The sequence below is a fragment of the Hemicordylus capensis genome, chromosome 1 (assembly GCF_027244095.1).
Source record: "Hemicordylus capensis ecotype Gifberg chromosome 1, rHemCap1.1.pri, whole genome shotgun sequence".
Lineage (NCBI taxonomy): Eukaryota > Metazoa > Chordata > Lepidosauria > Squamata > Cordylidae > Hemicordylus > Hemicordylus capensis.
The window spans coordinates 333,318,893-333,334,579 of NC_069657.1; the positions used below are offsets into that span (position 1 = coordinate 333,318,893).

General features: G+C 39.5%; 1 protein-coding gene and 1 long non-coding RNA gene across 5 annotated transcripts in view; one reads left to right on the forward strand and one right to left on the reverse strand.

The window, feature by feature from the left end:
* Positions 1-15,687, reverse strand: part of LOC128349215 (uncharacterized) — a 34,957-nt gene that overhangs the window by 18,154 nt on the left and 1,116 nt on the right. Inside the window, exon 2 of one of the 4 annotated variants that reach the window (XR_008318677.1) lies at positions 9,338-9,457. The exons of the other annotated variants lie outside the window; for them this stretch is intronic. This is a non-coding gene — a long non-coding RNA (uncharacterized LOC128349215). The remainder of the gene's footprint in view (positions 1-9,337; positions 9,458-15,687) is intronic. 4 annotated transcript variants of the gene reach the window in all.
* SLC16A10 (solute carrier family 16 member 10) overlaps positions 1-15,687 on the forward strand; it is a 103,830-nt gene that overhangs the window by 3,220 nt on the left and 84,923 nt on the right. The gene's annotated exons all lie outside the window — the stretch shown is intronic.

The following is a 15,687-nucleotide window of genomic DNA, read 5'->3' on the forward strand; positions in this document are numbered from 1 at the left end:
ACCAGAACATTCTGAGTCAGTATGGGGTCATTCCGTCAGAACAACCTGATCAACCTGATCGGTGGTTCCAATGGAATGTTCTGTGAATTTTGCATTCTGTTCCGAGGATAAGCTACCACTGCTGCCCATTGAGTGATCTGTAGGGGTATGGTGCTGGACTTCCCTAGTCCTCTAGCCCAGATCCTCAATCAGTTCTGAGCCAAAATGGGGGAAATTGAGCTGTTCCCCATTTTGACCCCCATGCTATTGCATGGCTTGTTGTGGGCCGATGGAATAAGCATGGCAAGCTACATTCTTCCCCCAAGTCCAAACACTCTAGCCCTTTGTGGAGGGCAAGGAGCAAGCAAAAACACATCATAGGGGCTTTTGTTGGGTGGAAAGGAAGCTAGTGGCAGCAGTGATGTGGGTTTTTTGGGGCAGGATTTGAATTGCAGTTTTTCCCAGAATTGTTTCTATAAAATGTGCCCATGCAAATATCTCCTCATTTGCGTATATTGTTTCCTAAGTGCACTAGATTTACATACATATTTCTCCGCTCAAAAATGTTACTGTACACATTTCACTGATGACCTATAGGCTGTGGATTGATGTAGCATGTTTTTCCAATGATGTAGGAAGGAAACCTTTCAAAGGGAAAACTTGGGATTAAGGGGGTTGAAAGTCCACAGACAGATAAGATATGGTATTTTGGAAACAATTAGCCAATTACTAACTGATTTCATTTTTAGCCAGTAGATACAAGAAGTCTTACTCAAGTCAGCAACTGAAGCTTTAGCATTATCTAAATTGCAGGCTCCACTTAAATAAAATTCTCTGCCTGGTTTGGGGGGATTTGCCCTCTCCCTATACCACATCTCACATTGCTCCTAGATGTCCCCTGATCCTCAAAAGTGACTGTTTAGGAAGCTTATGGTATTGCTGTAGGGAGGAGGAGGATACATGAAGGGATACAAACCATTGTATTTTGACATGTCTGCTATGAGCAAACATGGAAATAAAAATAAAGAAGGCCATAATGGATGTGAGCCATGGGAGTGGGGGTTCTTGATAGACTAGTAGGAGGAACATAGTTGAAACTGGAATTAAGTGAGTCAGATATTGCATTGAAAATTGAATCGTGTTGCCCCCTTTTTTTTGTTCTTTATGCCAGAGATGGTGCTTTTATGAGGCAAGGTGAGGCAGTAGCCTCAGGTGGTGGATGATTGGAACACTGGTAGGGTGGCAAGGGCAGATTATTCCTGCCATTGAAGCAGCTCTTTGGAACCAATCTGACACTTGCAAGCTTTGCAAGCAGCACCTTTGCTCACACACTTTGCAAAGCTTTCAAGAAGTATGAGGAGAGGAGTCTGCTGGCAACCTTCCCATCTCTACATTCCACTTTCAAAGTTTGTAAGGGTCAATTTTGAAAGCATTTAGCTCCCACCAGGTTTGTGGGGCAAGGCAGTGTTTGGCATCTCAGCTGAGGCATTATAATACCTTGTTTGATGCTTTATTCAAGATGGGATCTATAACTATTTTGATGTCCTTTTTGTGCATATATAGATATACAAACAAACACACTGGACCAACAATAGTCTGAAATGTCAACAGTAATGATTTTTGATAGAAATAACATCAAAATGATTTGCATTATTGCTGATATCCTCTGAAAATGATAATGGAAAGTGGGGAGGTCAAGGGTCTCTTCCATCTACAAGCGTGTGGTTACTTTTATAGTGCCATAAACATCCTTGAGTGTGTTGCAACTCTAAAGCATTCCCTGTCTTCAGAGAGCTTTAGGGGACATGATAATTCTGTCTATGGAGAAAAGGGCCCTCAGACAAGGATTAGAACAGATCATGAGGTTATGGGGATATATATTGATCTCTCAAAGGTTCTACATGAGCTCTTTGCCTACAAAGAAGCAGTCACTGCAATATTTGACAACTCCCATTCAGTGCTGTCTAAAAACCTTTATACATTTTAAAGAAGTGTTGATAAGACTATCTGGCTTGCATGAGGAGAAGCCTGCCCCTGCCCCCCACCTCCCATGGCAGTTACATTTGATACTGCCTGCCAGGGCCTTTTCCAGTTGGGCTAACTACAGGTCCTCAAAGGTATCAGTGGGCAGAAATACTAGGGAGCTGGGGAGACACTAACATCATGTCCCATGGCATCAATCTTAGCTGTCCACCCACATAATTTATACAGAATTGTATTGTTTTCTCACTAGATGTTTTGAATATGATCTCAGGGAAAAGTTGAATATAAATATATTAAATACACAATCAGGTATTTGATATATAATTTTATACAATTCGTAGGTGCCACATTGCAAAGCTATTGCAGGAGAAATTTGCTGAGATTGTTAACAGGAAATAGCAATTCAAATTATGAAATTGCAGTTTTAAAATTCTCTATAGAAAAAACTAGCCTAAGTTAGGAACATAGGAAGCTGCCATATATGGAGTCAGACCATTGGTCTGTCTAGCTCAGTATTGTCTATACAGACTGGCAGTGACTTCTCCAAGGTTGCAGGCAGGAATCTCTCTTAGCCCTATCTTGGAGAAGCCAGGGATGGAACGTGGAACCTTCTGCTCTTCCCAGAGTGGCTCCATCCCCTAGGGGGTTATCTTACAGTGCTCAAATGTGGTCTCCCATTCAAATGCAACCAGGGCAGACCCTGCTTAGCTAGGGGGACAAGTCATGCTTGCTACTACAAGACCAGCTCATCCAAAGTTACACAGAATATGAAACTTGTGTGGTTGAGGAATGTAAGTTCTTGTGGTGGGTGATGCATGTGACGAGTACTTTTTGCTGATGTGGGGAAAATTATTCCCAAATCAAGGGTTCATGTAGAAATCCCTAGCTGAGTGGACTTAGGACAATGGATCAAGTGACTAGTCTGGCTGACTCATGAATCTAAGGGATGCTTCTGAAGTGACTGAACCAATCAAACTAATCAGAATTAACATGTTTATTCTAAACATTTTGTTTCTCATGCCAGCTTTCTAAGAGAGATTAATATAACTTTATTGGGGCAGTTCATACTGAATGAAGGAAAGCAGAATCTCCACTAATTACAAGCAGAGCTCTGAAATGCTGTGATTTGCCATGCCATGCTATACTTCTAGGGCAAAACTATCACTTTTGTGCCTGATGAAGTGCGACTGTTTAATGGATACAATCCCTAATGCATTGTCATGTAATCAAAACAAAACCCCTCAAAACATAGACTGGTTCCTTGCATGAAGTCACTCAAGGATTGTGTTTTTTGCAATTCTACTGGGGGGGGGACCCACAAAAACAAACCCCCACACAAAAAGCCAACAACATATTTGCACAGGATAACAACCACAGATCTCCCAGCAGATGGCAGTTTATGGCAGGTGGCTTCTCCCCACCTGCCTAAGTTTGTTTGCAAGTAAAAAATAGATGTTAAAGTAAGGTTAGCCCCAAGACAATAAAAAGGGCATAAAAAACATTTATGATGCATTTCAAAGTGGTTTACCTAGACAATTCTCTGTATAAGCCTTTGAATGAGAATGTGTAAGTCTTTCAATGTTTGTAAAATCAGTATTCAAATTGTTATGGAGTTTCAGCACATTATCAAGTTTGAGCTCTGTCCTGAGTTCACCCTGTTATGCTGTGGTGCTGCACAGTACATAAAATCTTGATCCTGCTTGAACTGTGTTGTAACTTCTGTGTTTTTCCTAGCAGGGACTGAATGATCCAACTCGAAACTAGACACTTGTAAAAATGTACTAAAAGCTAAGCTTAAAATAAAATAAGAAGTAAGGTACAACTCGTTACAAACATTTACTTCTCTATTTTAGATGTATGTATGAATGTTTCCCATTTAACTTTGTTGGACATGTTTTCTTACCACAAAACCTGAGCCTAAAAATAAACAGGTCACACAAGTAAAGAAGGCTATATGATGATGCAATGAGCAGTTGCCATATGGTACAAATTACTCAAGAAGTGAGCAAGAGTGAAAAAGAGAAAACAGGGAAGAGGTTACCAAGAAGCAAAAACAGAACTCGGCTGCAACTGCTATTGATTTTACTTGTGCAAAATGGCTGATGTTAGCATCTTCAAAGAAGTGGCTGCAGTGCATTTCCTGTTAGGCTTGTAGAAAGCAGATAAGAGAATATGGCATTTATTTGAGTGCAGTGAACTTTGACTATCCTTAGCAGATGGTTTAAAGGAAACACAGTCATTTTAAACCACACTAGGCACAATCTAGCCACAATGAAACACTTTCTCTTTGGTGTCAGTGGGAACGAGTTTAACAAATGCTGAACTCTTCTGCGAAAAGGATCAGCGCTAAAAGTGCTAAGGCAGCTGGCTCATGCGTAATTAGTAGTACCTCGACTGTAGTCATAACTAAGTGCCATTGAAATAAATGAGACAAGTCAGTCATGCCTAACTTAAGCCTCATTAATTTCAATGGGGCTTAGTCATGACTAACTTAGTCTGGATGCTGTGTATTGTTTATATGTATGTATAAACAATATGTATGTTATATGTATTTTGTATGTTATTCAAATTACTTTGAATAATTCTACATCTAAACAAAAGTCTTCTGAATTTTTCTTCAGCCTTCTTTGTAGTCAAAGGAATGTCAGTGACTGACGTTGTAGTTTGTTCCTAGGACCTCAGGCTCTCTGGATCTTGGAGCTGAAAGCAGCATAAGCCAATGGGCTGAAAGTGTCTGTCTTGCAAAATTCTCTGTTGTGACTCTTCTATACTCTGCACAAATTTCAGAAAATCCAGAATAAAAGTGGCTGAGCTGCTGCCGCCGCCAAGGAAGAGGGTTGGGGTTGAGAGATCACAGGAGAGTTGGTGTGTGGAGGCTACATTGTGGTGGGGGGACATGTGAGACTGTAGAATATGTAACATTGCACAAAGGTTAAACATGGGTATCTTAATGTTCAATGTCTGTTTTTTAGCATGATTTAATTTTTAAGCACCTGAATGCTACTCTTGAAGTGAAGGCTTTTTGATCGTAGAATCAGTTGACTACTGTATGTTGTAGCCACCTAATGGCGCAGCAGGGAAATAACTGGCTTAGCGAGCAAGAAGTTGCCGGTTCGAATCCCTGCTGGTATGTTTCACACCTATATCGGGCAGCAGCGATATAGGAAGATGATGAAAAGCATAATCTCATACCGCTCGGGAGATGGCAATGGTAAACCCCACCTGTATTCTACCAAAGAAAACTACAGGGCTCTCTGGTTGCCAGGAGTCGGACACCTACTTGATGGTGCAACTTTACTTTACTGTATGTTAGCTATGAAAAGTTGTGTTGACGTAATTGGCTCCTTGTTGCAAAAAAGCTGCTATAATTCTACACAGGCAAGTCATACCTTTGTATGACCTGCCCTAAGCTCTCTATCCACTTTTGTGCTGTGTGAGAGTTTGGCATGATGCCACATCGGATGATACCAATGGCTATTGGTCAGCCAGCAGCCCTAATCTATGCTGCATCATCATTGTAATGTCCAGGGTAGATTCTCAGTGCCCCAACTTGCGGTGGTGATAGTATAGTAGTCATGCCCCATGCGAAGCCTGACTACACTTCAGCTGATGGGATCTAGGTGTAAGGTGTGATATTATGACTGCAGTCAGTATTTAAGAGTTTCCAGAAATCAGAAGCAGTTTTTGCTCTAGTGTACTTTATTAATGTCATGAGAGGAACAAAAAGAGACAAAGAGTAGTTAATGCCATTTGGATCTCTCTGCTGTGATCTCTCTGTGTCTTAGCTTCGGTTGAAGATTAACTACTGGGTCGTGGGATTTCAGATGTATCTCTGAACAACTTCATAGCAACTCTGGAGAGTTCAAGGGGTAGAAATGTTTGCTACATGTTGATTTTGCAGGCTCAGCTTAGAAGCTGAAAGCTAAAATGTATTTCTGGTTCATGCATCAATAAAGATTTTGCAATCACAGCTCGGCTAACACTTTTGTTAATCATACACTAATCTGGATGGAATACTAACATGAGCAAAAAGGGTCTCAATATTTTATACTCACTACTATAAGTCAAGGAGATGTGCTCAGATTGTTACAGTAGGTAAACTTTTGTTGTTAGTACTATATGCATTGCTAGCATAAGGTGGTGGGATGCCATGTACTTAAAATCAGTTGAATACTCCTCCCATGGTAAACACACTTACACTATCCTAACTTGTGCACATTGAAAGCCACTTAATAGCAACCTTGTCTGCCATTTTCTATTAGAAGAAATGTTGCAGAAATGCGTTAATGTACATGCTCCCTTAAAGAGAAATAAATCTAATGCTTTTCTTAGAAAAGGCAAAAATGTTGGACTTTTTGTTTTGCTTGGATTACCTTATAAAATTGTGTGCTTTATATTTTTATAATAATAATAATAATAATAATAATAATAATAATATATTTTTCCATTGTCCCATAATGGTTTAATTAGGAGAAAATCTTGCTCTTGTACACAATTATGGTTGTTGTTAACATTATTAAATTTAGAAAATAAACAGAGGAAATTTTTAAATAAAGCTATCTCACATGTCATGCTTGACTGCTTTTACCTTCTCTTTGGTTTGACTTTTGCATTTTTAAAAAAGAGATATAGATGGCTTGTAATCCTCAGACTGTATGTTTAGTGGCAGGAACAAGGCTTTTTGTGTGTTCTGTAATGTGGGTAGAAGATGTTGAACCACAGTTCTGAAAGCAATGTTCAGAACTAAACAAAAAACAAAAAACCTTCAGCAGGAACAGATGCCCATCACAGTGGTCAGTATATAGATAGTATAGGACTCTGGCAAAATGAGACTGCAACCATCCATGCTTCTGGGGCCAGCCAAAGGGTTTTTGGTGCCCTAGACGAAGTATGGTGTTTTAGCACACTCTCCCCACCCCCCATTCAATATAGAGAAAAATTAGAAGTCTAGAATGAATTTTTAGATGTACTTACTTGGCATTCAAAATGAACAATATATAAATAAAAATGTGTATATATAGAAATTCATTAATCTTAACATAATTATACTGTATAGGATAAACCACCCAGTAGCTGACACTTTATATGTGATTTCTAGCAGAAAATCCTTAATGTTTAATATTTAACAACTCTCCTGGAAATTATTGGTTCTCCTGGGGTGTTGTCATGTCACAGCAGCTCCACTATCTCATGCCACAAACAACTGGAATGTTTGGTATTGTACTTCAGCTAATTATGCAAAGATTGTGTCATCACATGCACAGTAACTGGGCAGAAAGCAACATGCTTTTTTGTCCTTTGGCTGGCAGGCCCTCTCTCTCTCGGGTATGGGCATTCAGCAGGCAGTGGCATCCAGCCAGCACCAGTGATTTCTCACTGTGCAGCTGGCGGCAAACTGGTGGGCTGTCGTGTGTGAGCCCCCCGACCCCCCACTTTAACTGGCATGGTGAGAGAAATGGCTGAGACTGGATGCTTGCTACTTGCTAGAGCAAGCAGTGGGCATTCAGCATTAGAGATATCTTGCTGCACAGCCATGCCACCAGTTGACTGATAGGTTCTTGTGTGTGTAAGAGAGCCCCTCCCAGCCAGCTGGCATGTAGAGAGCACTATCCACAGGACAACAGAGCATGCCACTCTGTATCAAACCCTTTCCTGGTACATCACTGTGCATAGACATAGCTGCAATTGAACAAGAGGGGAGGGCAAATGTCCCTGTGCCCCTGAGGGAGTGGGACTAGCCAGCTGGGTGACAGTTTGCTCTTTGCTCTCCGTTTTGCACCTCTCCAAAGAGGAAGGTGGGGAGGGGAAGAGGACTTTTTCTCCCAGGGCCCATTACTGCATATGCAATGACATTATCTTAGCTGAGCACCTGCAATAGTCTCTCTCTCTCTCTCTCTCTCTCTCTCTTTCTCTCTCTCTCTGAGTGACTCCAAACAATAAGGCATGCTTCTTGCTGTGTTTCAGATAGCACTGATCTACAAAATGTTCCATCTGCAATTTTTAATTACCTCGAATACTGGGGGGGACGGGACACTTCCATCTAGTTTAGCGCCCCTTAAAACTTGATGCATGAGGTGACTGTCTAGTTCACCTACATGGTCAGGCCAACCCTGCATGCTGCCGCCATCTGCTTTGCCAGGGTGATTTATCCAGGTAGGGTACTTCACTGACTCCTTCACTACAAGTTATCTCTTCATACTTCCACTGCCACTACTCAAGGTTTGTTTGTTTTTAACCACACCTTTGGTGAAGCTGAGACTGAGTATGAAGTATCAGCTTCACCACATCAGCCAACATAATCCAATGGAGAAAATAATGGTTTGTCACCATTTTGGTAGGTGGGTATCAGATGTTAAGAGCTAAACAAGATACTTTAACAATTTTTAAAATAATCCTCACCAATGTTTCTCTTTCTTTTATACTCTGTTTGGATGATACTATTTGACTAGTCCATCCAAATGCATTATTACATGCATGTTCATGCAAATTGCTAAGTCTTGCCCTTGAGCTTCCAGTGTGATTTAAATACTACTTTAAAGTGAGTGTGATGAGAGGCAGTTCAGGTGTTCCTCTACTCCATGTGATTATGTAGCAGGGGGACAGTACAATGCGTAATGGGAGAGAGATGCACACATTGCTCCCTAGGTGATTCAGTGGGCCAGTCAAATGGGCCCTTAATCTTTCCCTCAATTTTTCTCCTGTGCCTCACACAACTCCCTCCAACTGTCCCATCTCAGTGGACAACTCCTGCTTCTCTCTGCACCCCAAATTCTAATATGTGTTTCCACTGCTGGGTGACCTACTTCTTCTGCCAAACAAGTGTGAGATTCTAAATGATTTCCCTAACCATTAAAATATAATTTAATAACACGAACCAATAGAATTTCTGAAATATCCTAAAGATACATATTAAACCAGCTATCATCTGACCCCTTCCCTTGGTGAAGAACCAAGCTGCTCTCCACAGCCATTGTCATCAGGCTGAAGCAGTAGGTGAGGCAAGCAGGGAGGCCCCTCCATTGGCCTGAGGAAGACCAAGAACCTTCTCTACAGTCATTGTTATCAAGCCTCCCCTCTGACAACTCCCCTCTCCTAACTTTTGTTTTATTTCTTTAAAAGGTTGTGAGCCCTTTTGGGACAGGGTTATTAATTTTAAAGAATGCTGTATGCCGCTGAAAGCCTTTCGGGAAGAGCGGGATAGAAATGTAACAAGCAAATAATAACCAGAGATTTTCAAATTTGGGCTACAGCTGTCATCATCCCTAATCACAATGACCTTCAGCAACATCTGAGAACCCAAGTTTGAGAATTTCTGTATTAAACAATTCAATAAATCAAACAGCAACATGCCTCATGAAACATATTTAAAACCTACCTCACAGATAATTTTTCACATGGAACAGTTTGTCTTCTTTCCTTTGTTATATTTCCTTTCAGATCTCAGTGCTACAGTATATCTTTTTATTCACTGCATTGTTTCTTAAGGCTTTCGTAACTAGAAAGTGACCAGCAGTGTCTATTTGTAATGTAAATAACACAATACCTATATGAACCAGCAACTGGCTTCCCACCAGCTCAATCTTAATTGGAGCCCCCAGGTACTTGGGAGAAGGAAGGAATAAAAATCAGCTACATGTGGTACAAATAGCTCCTGTCTCCAAGCACATTAGCAGCACTGCTTCACATTTGCAGAGCATTGACACCTCTCAGATTGGAATAATAAGGGTCCTCATCAAGCCCAAAGGGAACACACAGTTGGGTTGCAGGCCGCTTGCTCACTCAGTATAGCTCAAGCTTGCCACAACTTGCTTGCTTAGCCCTGGAGAGTTTCCTAGACTGAGAGTACTAGTGGAAGCCTCAGGATCCCCATGTGGCAGCTTGCAGAGAAGTCTAGGTGAAAATATGGAGGATAGGAAAATGGGAATCTTCTATCCTCCATCACTCCACTTATAGTGGTTTATCACAGTTCCTGACTTAAAACTACATATTAATGAAGGAGAGTTCTCACTGTCTGGCTCGTAGGGCAAGCTTGCAAGATGATATGGGTAACCCCTGCTAACTGAGCAAAGGGGCACCTTTCAAAAGTAGAGATTGTCTCTGTTTAGCGGGGTGGGTGGGGGCAACTGGCTCTATCCATCCCCAACACAGCATCCCTCCAGTGGCTATTGCTGGTATTTATCTTATGTTTCTTTTTTAGACTGTAAACTCTTTTTGGAGACGGGGAACCATTTTATTCATTTGATTATATCTATGTAAATCACTTTAGGAACTTTTGTTAAAAAGCAGTATATAAATATTCATCATTTGTATTCACCCAATTAAAAAATATATAAGCCAGCACCGGGGGCCACTAGATATGATGGTAATTGCTTCATCTGGCCCTTGTAGATGTGTCCTGTCAGATGGAAATAGTGTTATTCTGTTAGTGGTTTGAGTCTAGCAGGGACAACTGCCACATGGCTTCTAGAACTTCTTTTTGACTGGCTATTCCACCCTGGTCATTATGTAATGTGAGGTAAAAGCTCATACTCACATCTACTTATTTTCCTCCTCTTCTCCCTTTTGTATTGTCTTTTTGATATCTATCTATCTATCTATCTATCTATCTATCTATCTGTCTATCTATCTCCCTCTCTATCTATCTATCTCTCCTGGGTGTGCCTTGGAATGTGCGTCCCAGCGCACAGCTGATTGGCTGGGCAGCAGACGCGCCTGATTGGCTGAGGTGCACCCAGGAGGATTGGTTGCTGCTGCAGCGGTCCGGCCATGGAGGCCAGAGGCAGTGGGTCTGGCCTGGCTGCGGAGGCAAGGCCCAGGAGGGGGGATAGAAAGGGGGGGCAGAAGTGGCGATGAGGAGGAGAGGCGGCTGGGCCTGGAAGCGGAGACTGGGGCGGAAGCGGGTGGGGGAGAGGTAACCGCTGACCCCAAAGAGCGCACAGATGCTCTGTGCAGGGATGGCTAGTAAGACACTATTTTGAATTGTAAAGTGCATTAGGTGATTGGCAGAAAGGTGGCATATAAATCTACTAAATAAAAAATTTAATTATGCCATTGCTCCTTATAGTTTTGCAGATTCTTGATTCAGCCTTGCAAATTTGAATTTATCATTACACCACAAGGATGGAGAGATTCCACTGCTGTTCAGACTGCTAGATTTTTTTGCCACTATAAAGACGTCTTGGAGACCATCTATAAAACCTGTTGTGAATCAAGAGGGGAATGGAGTAGCCAAGTTGTGACAAAAGACGGATTGAATATTGGTTAAAATGCAATCAAGTGTGCCAAGGTGGTAGGGATATTACAAATATATTTTAAAATGTGACATACTTGATGGATGGTTCCATTAACTCTAGAAGTAGAATCCAAAGAAATCCCAGCTCTTGGAAGTTTAGATTTTGGATACAAGAAAAATGGAAATTGTACAGAGATGATTTAAGAGTGAGAAGCCTATATTAGATTTCTAGGAAGAACATGATGATTTTTTTCTTCATCTGAGTATTAATAACTAGTAAAGAGATATGGCATTAGGTCATCAAAGAGCATATTAAGCTTGAAAATGTGTTTTAAACAAATGTTAACTCTCTGTTAAAAAAAATGTTAAAATTTTAAAATAAAGTTTCAAATCTTTTAAAAGAGAATTTTTAAATTTATATTTTATTTGGAGAGTAATCAGTGTTGATTCCAGGAATATGAAATGCTATACAGTTAAATGACATGCGTATTAGACTAATGTATGGTAATCAAGTCACACAGCAAATTAATCTGGCTATATTATCTGCCAGCTCAGCAGTTCATTTATTCTAGTATTTCGAAAATCCTAACCATAAATATAACCATAAATGAAAACAAGTTAATAGACACAAGTTACCAGAGGGACAACAGTACTACACATGACCACTGGCAATTGGTACACATCCTGCTGGAAAATATTAATTATACAAATATTAGCAAAAAGCACTGGCTGATTTTAGTGTAGTTTTTTTAAAAAGAGATTAAAATTGAGATTTTGAATGGCTATATTCTAATGAAGGAAAATTAAATATTAAATTATACCAAACTAATAAGTTACAAAATATATTCAGAAGAATGCCTTTGAAGAGAACAAAGTGTAGCTTTTGCTGCAAGTCATGTTCAAATATAAACAAAGAACTAGGGTGTGTCATTTTATGGCCATTGATTTTTATATGTCAAGCTTTGCTTAAAATTTAAAGGGGATCAAGAGATATAACAAATCTGTAATTTAGTACTCATTTCCCCAACTGAATTAGAAGATGTATCAAATGTAGAAAATATATTCAATAGTATAAAATGTTAAAAACTTTATAAAATGCTGTTTTGAAGATCATTATATGGTAATTCCCCCTCACAAATGATTTAATGAAATATGCTTAATCAATTTAGGTGAGAAAACCATTACTCTTAGGATGAAATCAGTCTAGTGCCAGACAGTAAGTTGGAGGAAACTGGAGGTTCCTGGGAACTGGACTTAGAGTGGATTGTATGAAGCCACCCTTAAGGCAGGGGCGTAACGAGGCTGGAGTGGGCCCAGAGACAAAATTTTAAAATGGGCCCCTCGCTGATACACACACACTCACTTCACATGTGACTTGGCTCTGGGGGGCCCCTCGAGGCGTGGGGGCCCCCAGGCAGCCACCTCCCCTTGCCTAATGGTAGTTACGCCCCTGCCTTAAGGTCAATAGGTTGAAAAATTATCAACCACAGTTCTGTCTGTTTTTTGTTTCATTCCATTCCAGACTGCATTAGTTTCAATAAAATAATCCTTGGGTGTTTTTTTTACAGTGAAGTTTAAGTAATTAAACTTTTTAGGTATAATTTTGATTTTTAAATTATTTCTATAATAAATAGATAATAGCTATAAAATGGATAAATTTATATTGTTTGCTTAAATGGTACATGCGAAAGGAGGAGGGAAATGCATCTTATAATGCTCTTTAAAGACTGATTCCAAAGGATCACAAATAATCAAATATGTATGCATAGTGGCTTTTCATTCTGCCCCCCTTCCTATCACAGGAAGCAACGTTGCCCAAAGCAACGCCCCGCAAAAGCCTGTACTAAAATTCAGGGAAAATAATATTCAGGGAAAATAGGAAAATCAGCAATCCATCATGAACACGTGGAATCACTTTACATGAACATGTCTACGCCTCGTTGGATCCTGGCCACATTAATTTGCCTTTATCCTGGCTATATGTCTTCCCTTGTTTCTCATTATACTCATTGCCAGATATATCATGATATGAAAGTAGCATGGGCTTCCAAACACAATTCCTCCTTGTGATAATCAATATATTTATTTCAGTCTTTGACCAGCATAAGTCTTTGACCAGCATAACAGAGAAGCTATACAATTAGCAACTATGACATTAATAATAGTAAAGACTATGCCTAAAGACAATAACTATAAAGTTAAAAGGTGATAGCATAAGAACTATAAAATTGTCTTAAAGCTAAAACTTTTTCACTGTCATTTATTTTAACTAATGTTTTAAATTTTTTCTGTTGTTATTTATTTGTTTTAAATTTCTGTTTTGTTTTGTTGCAAACTGCCCAAAGACAAACATTTTGGATGGTATAAAAATATAAACTGGTGCTCTGTATGTGTGTGCGTGATACACACACACACACACACACACACACACACACACACACACTCATCCAGACTAAGTTAGTCAGGCATTTAAATTAATGGAATTTACATTACTCATGACTAACTTGTATCATGGATTTCAATGGTGTTTAGTCACAATTTAGTCTGGCTGCTATTAATTATTAATAGTAGAACTACACAAGATATATACAACACATCAGTATGCACAAAAATATAGTTAATTGAACTTCATTTTTATGCACAGTTGCGTGTCACGAACAAAAACTTGTAATGCATGTATGCACAGTAGTTACTAAGGTTGAAGTCCTTTGCACAATACTTGGGAGCAATTCAGATTTAACACAGTGGGACTGTCTTCCAAGTAAAAATGGGATTTTGCAACTACTGAGGCTGCAAAACTATTGTTTATATCATTCATTTTATGTGTCTTATTTTATCTGTCTATCTAACATATTTTTATACTGCCCAAAACTTACATCTCTGAGTGGTTTACAATAAAGCAAAAACAACAGGAAAAAAAATTACAACAATATAAAAGTTTTAAAACAATATTTAAAACAGTGTTAAAACTATTAAAACAATATTTAATTAAAAGCCTGGGTGAACAGATGCATCTTTAAAGACTTTTTAAAAGCTGTCAGAGATGGGGAAGCTCTTATTTCAGCAGGGAGCACGTTCTAAAGCCTCGGGGCAGCAGCGGAGAAGGCCCTTCCCCAAGTAGCCACCAAACGAACCGGTGGCAACTGCAGACTGACCTCTCCTGATTATCTCAATGGGCAGTGGGGTTCATGACAAAGAAGACGTTCTCTTGAATACCCAGGGCCAAAGCCATCATATTCAGTGGCAAATGACCTGCCACTGTCATTAATGTTTTCACGACCTCCATTAGCTTAGTGTAATGTACACAATTTCAATGTCTTCTAAAATAGTTCAGAAATTTGTTAGTGCAGAATACGGAGGCCCTCCTATTAACAGGTGTATCTTGACATTCTCATATATCACCTATTTTGAACCATCTACATTGACTGCCAGTTTGTTCCTTGATTTAAGGTGCTGATTCTTAATTCTAAAACCTTAAATTGGTTAGTTCCTGCTTATCTCAGAGAATGACTCTTTGCACATGAGCCCCTGCCTGGCATTTGAAATACTCTGAGATCCAGCTCTGGATTGCATCTTCCGTATTGGCCAGGTTATCCTTTTCCTCCTCCAAACTGTCTTTCCAAAGGCACGTGAAAACATTTTGGTTTCAGAAATTATTTAAAAACTAGCTACTGCTACATATTTTTCCTCTGTATTGTTTTGCTGGTATTTAAAGTTGCTAGTGTTTTATTGTAGTTTTGGTTCAATTTTTCTGTAGTGTGTTGATTTTGTTTTTAAATAGCTTATTTAAAATGTTACATGAACAGTGGTACAGAATGTTTTCAGTGGAATAAAATGTGTGTACTATTTGTAAAATGAGTGTATCATACATCATATATTTTATTATTATTATTTATTTTTTACATTTATATCCTGCTCTTCCTCCAAGGAGCCCAGAGCAGTGTACAACATACTTGAGTTTCTCCTCACAACAACCCTGTGAAGTAGGTTAGGCTGAGAGAGAAGTGACTGGCCCAGAGTCACCCAGCTAGTATCATGGCTGAATGGGATTTGAACTCGGGTCTCCCTGGTCCTAGTCCAGCACTCTAACCACTACACCACACTGGCTCCGTATGGCAAGGTATACATGATCCAAGAACTTTGTTGTACTTCCAAAACATTATTTTCAATTTTTAAAAAACTGTGACCACTGAAATATGTAAAAGATTGTGATTGAAATTAACTTGTCCCATTAATTTCAACGGGGTTACTCAAGAGCAAACTTTAGTCTGTCAGCCACAAACTCCAAAGGTTATCTGACTTTTAACAAAGTATAATTATAGCCTGCATGATTCCATCTAACTCCTGGCTTTATGTTGGATGTTGATATAGTTTTCCTGTGCCAGGGTTGTTCTTGTTGGATTGTTGTTTTTGTCATGAATAATTTCTTTGTAAAATTAATTTAAAATGGTGCAAAGAATTTTGTGAGACCTTAAATATTTACACAGTGGCAT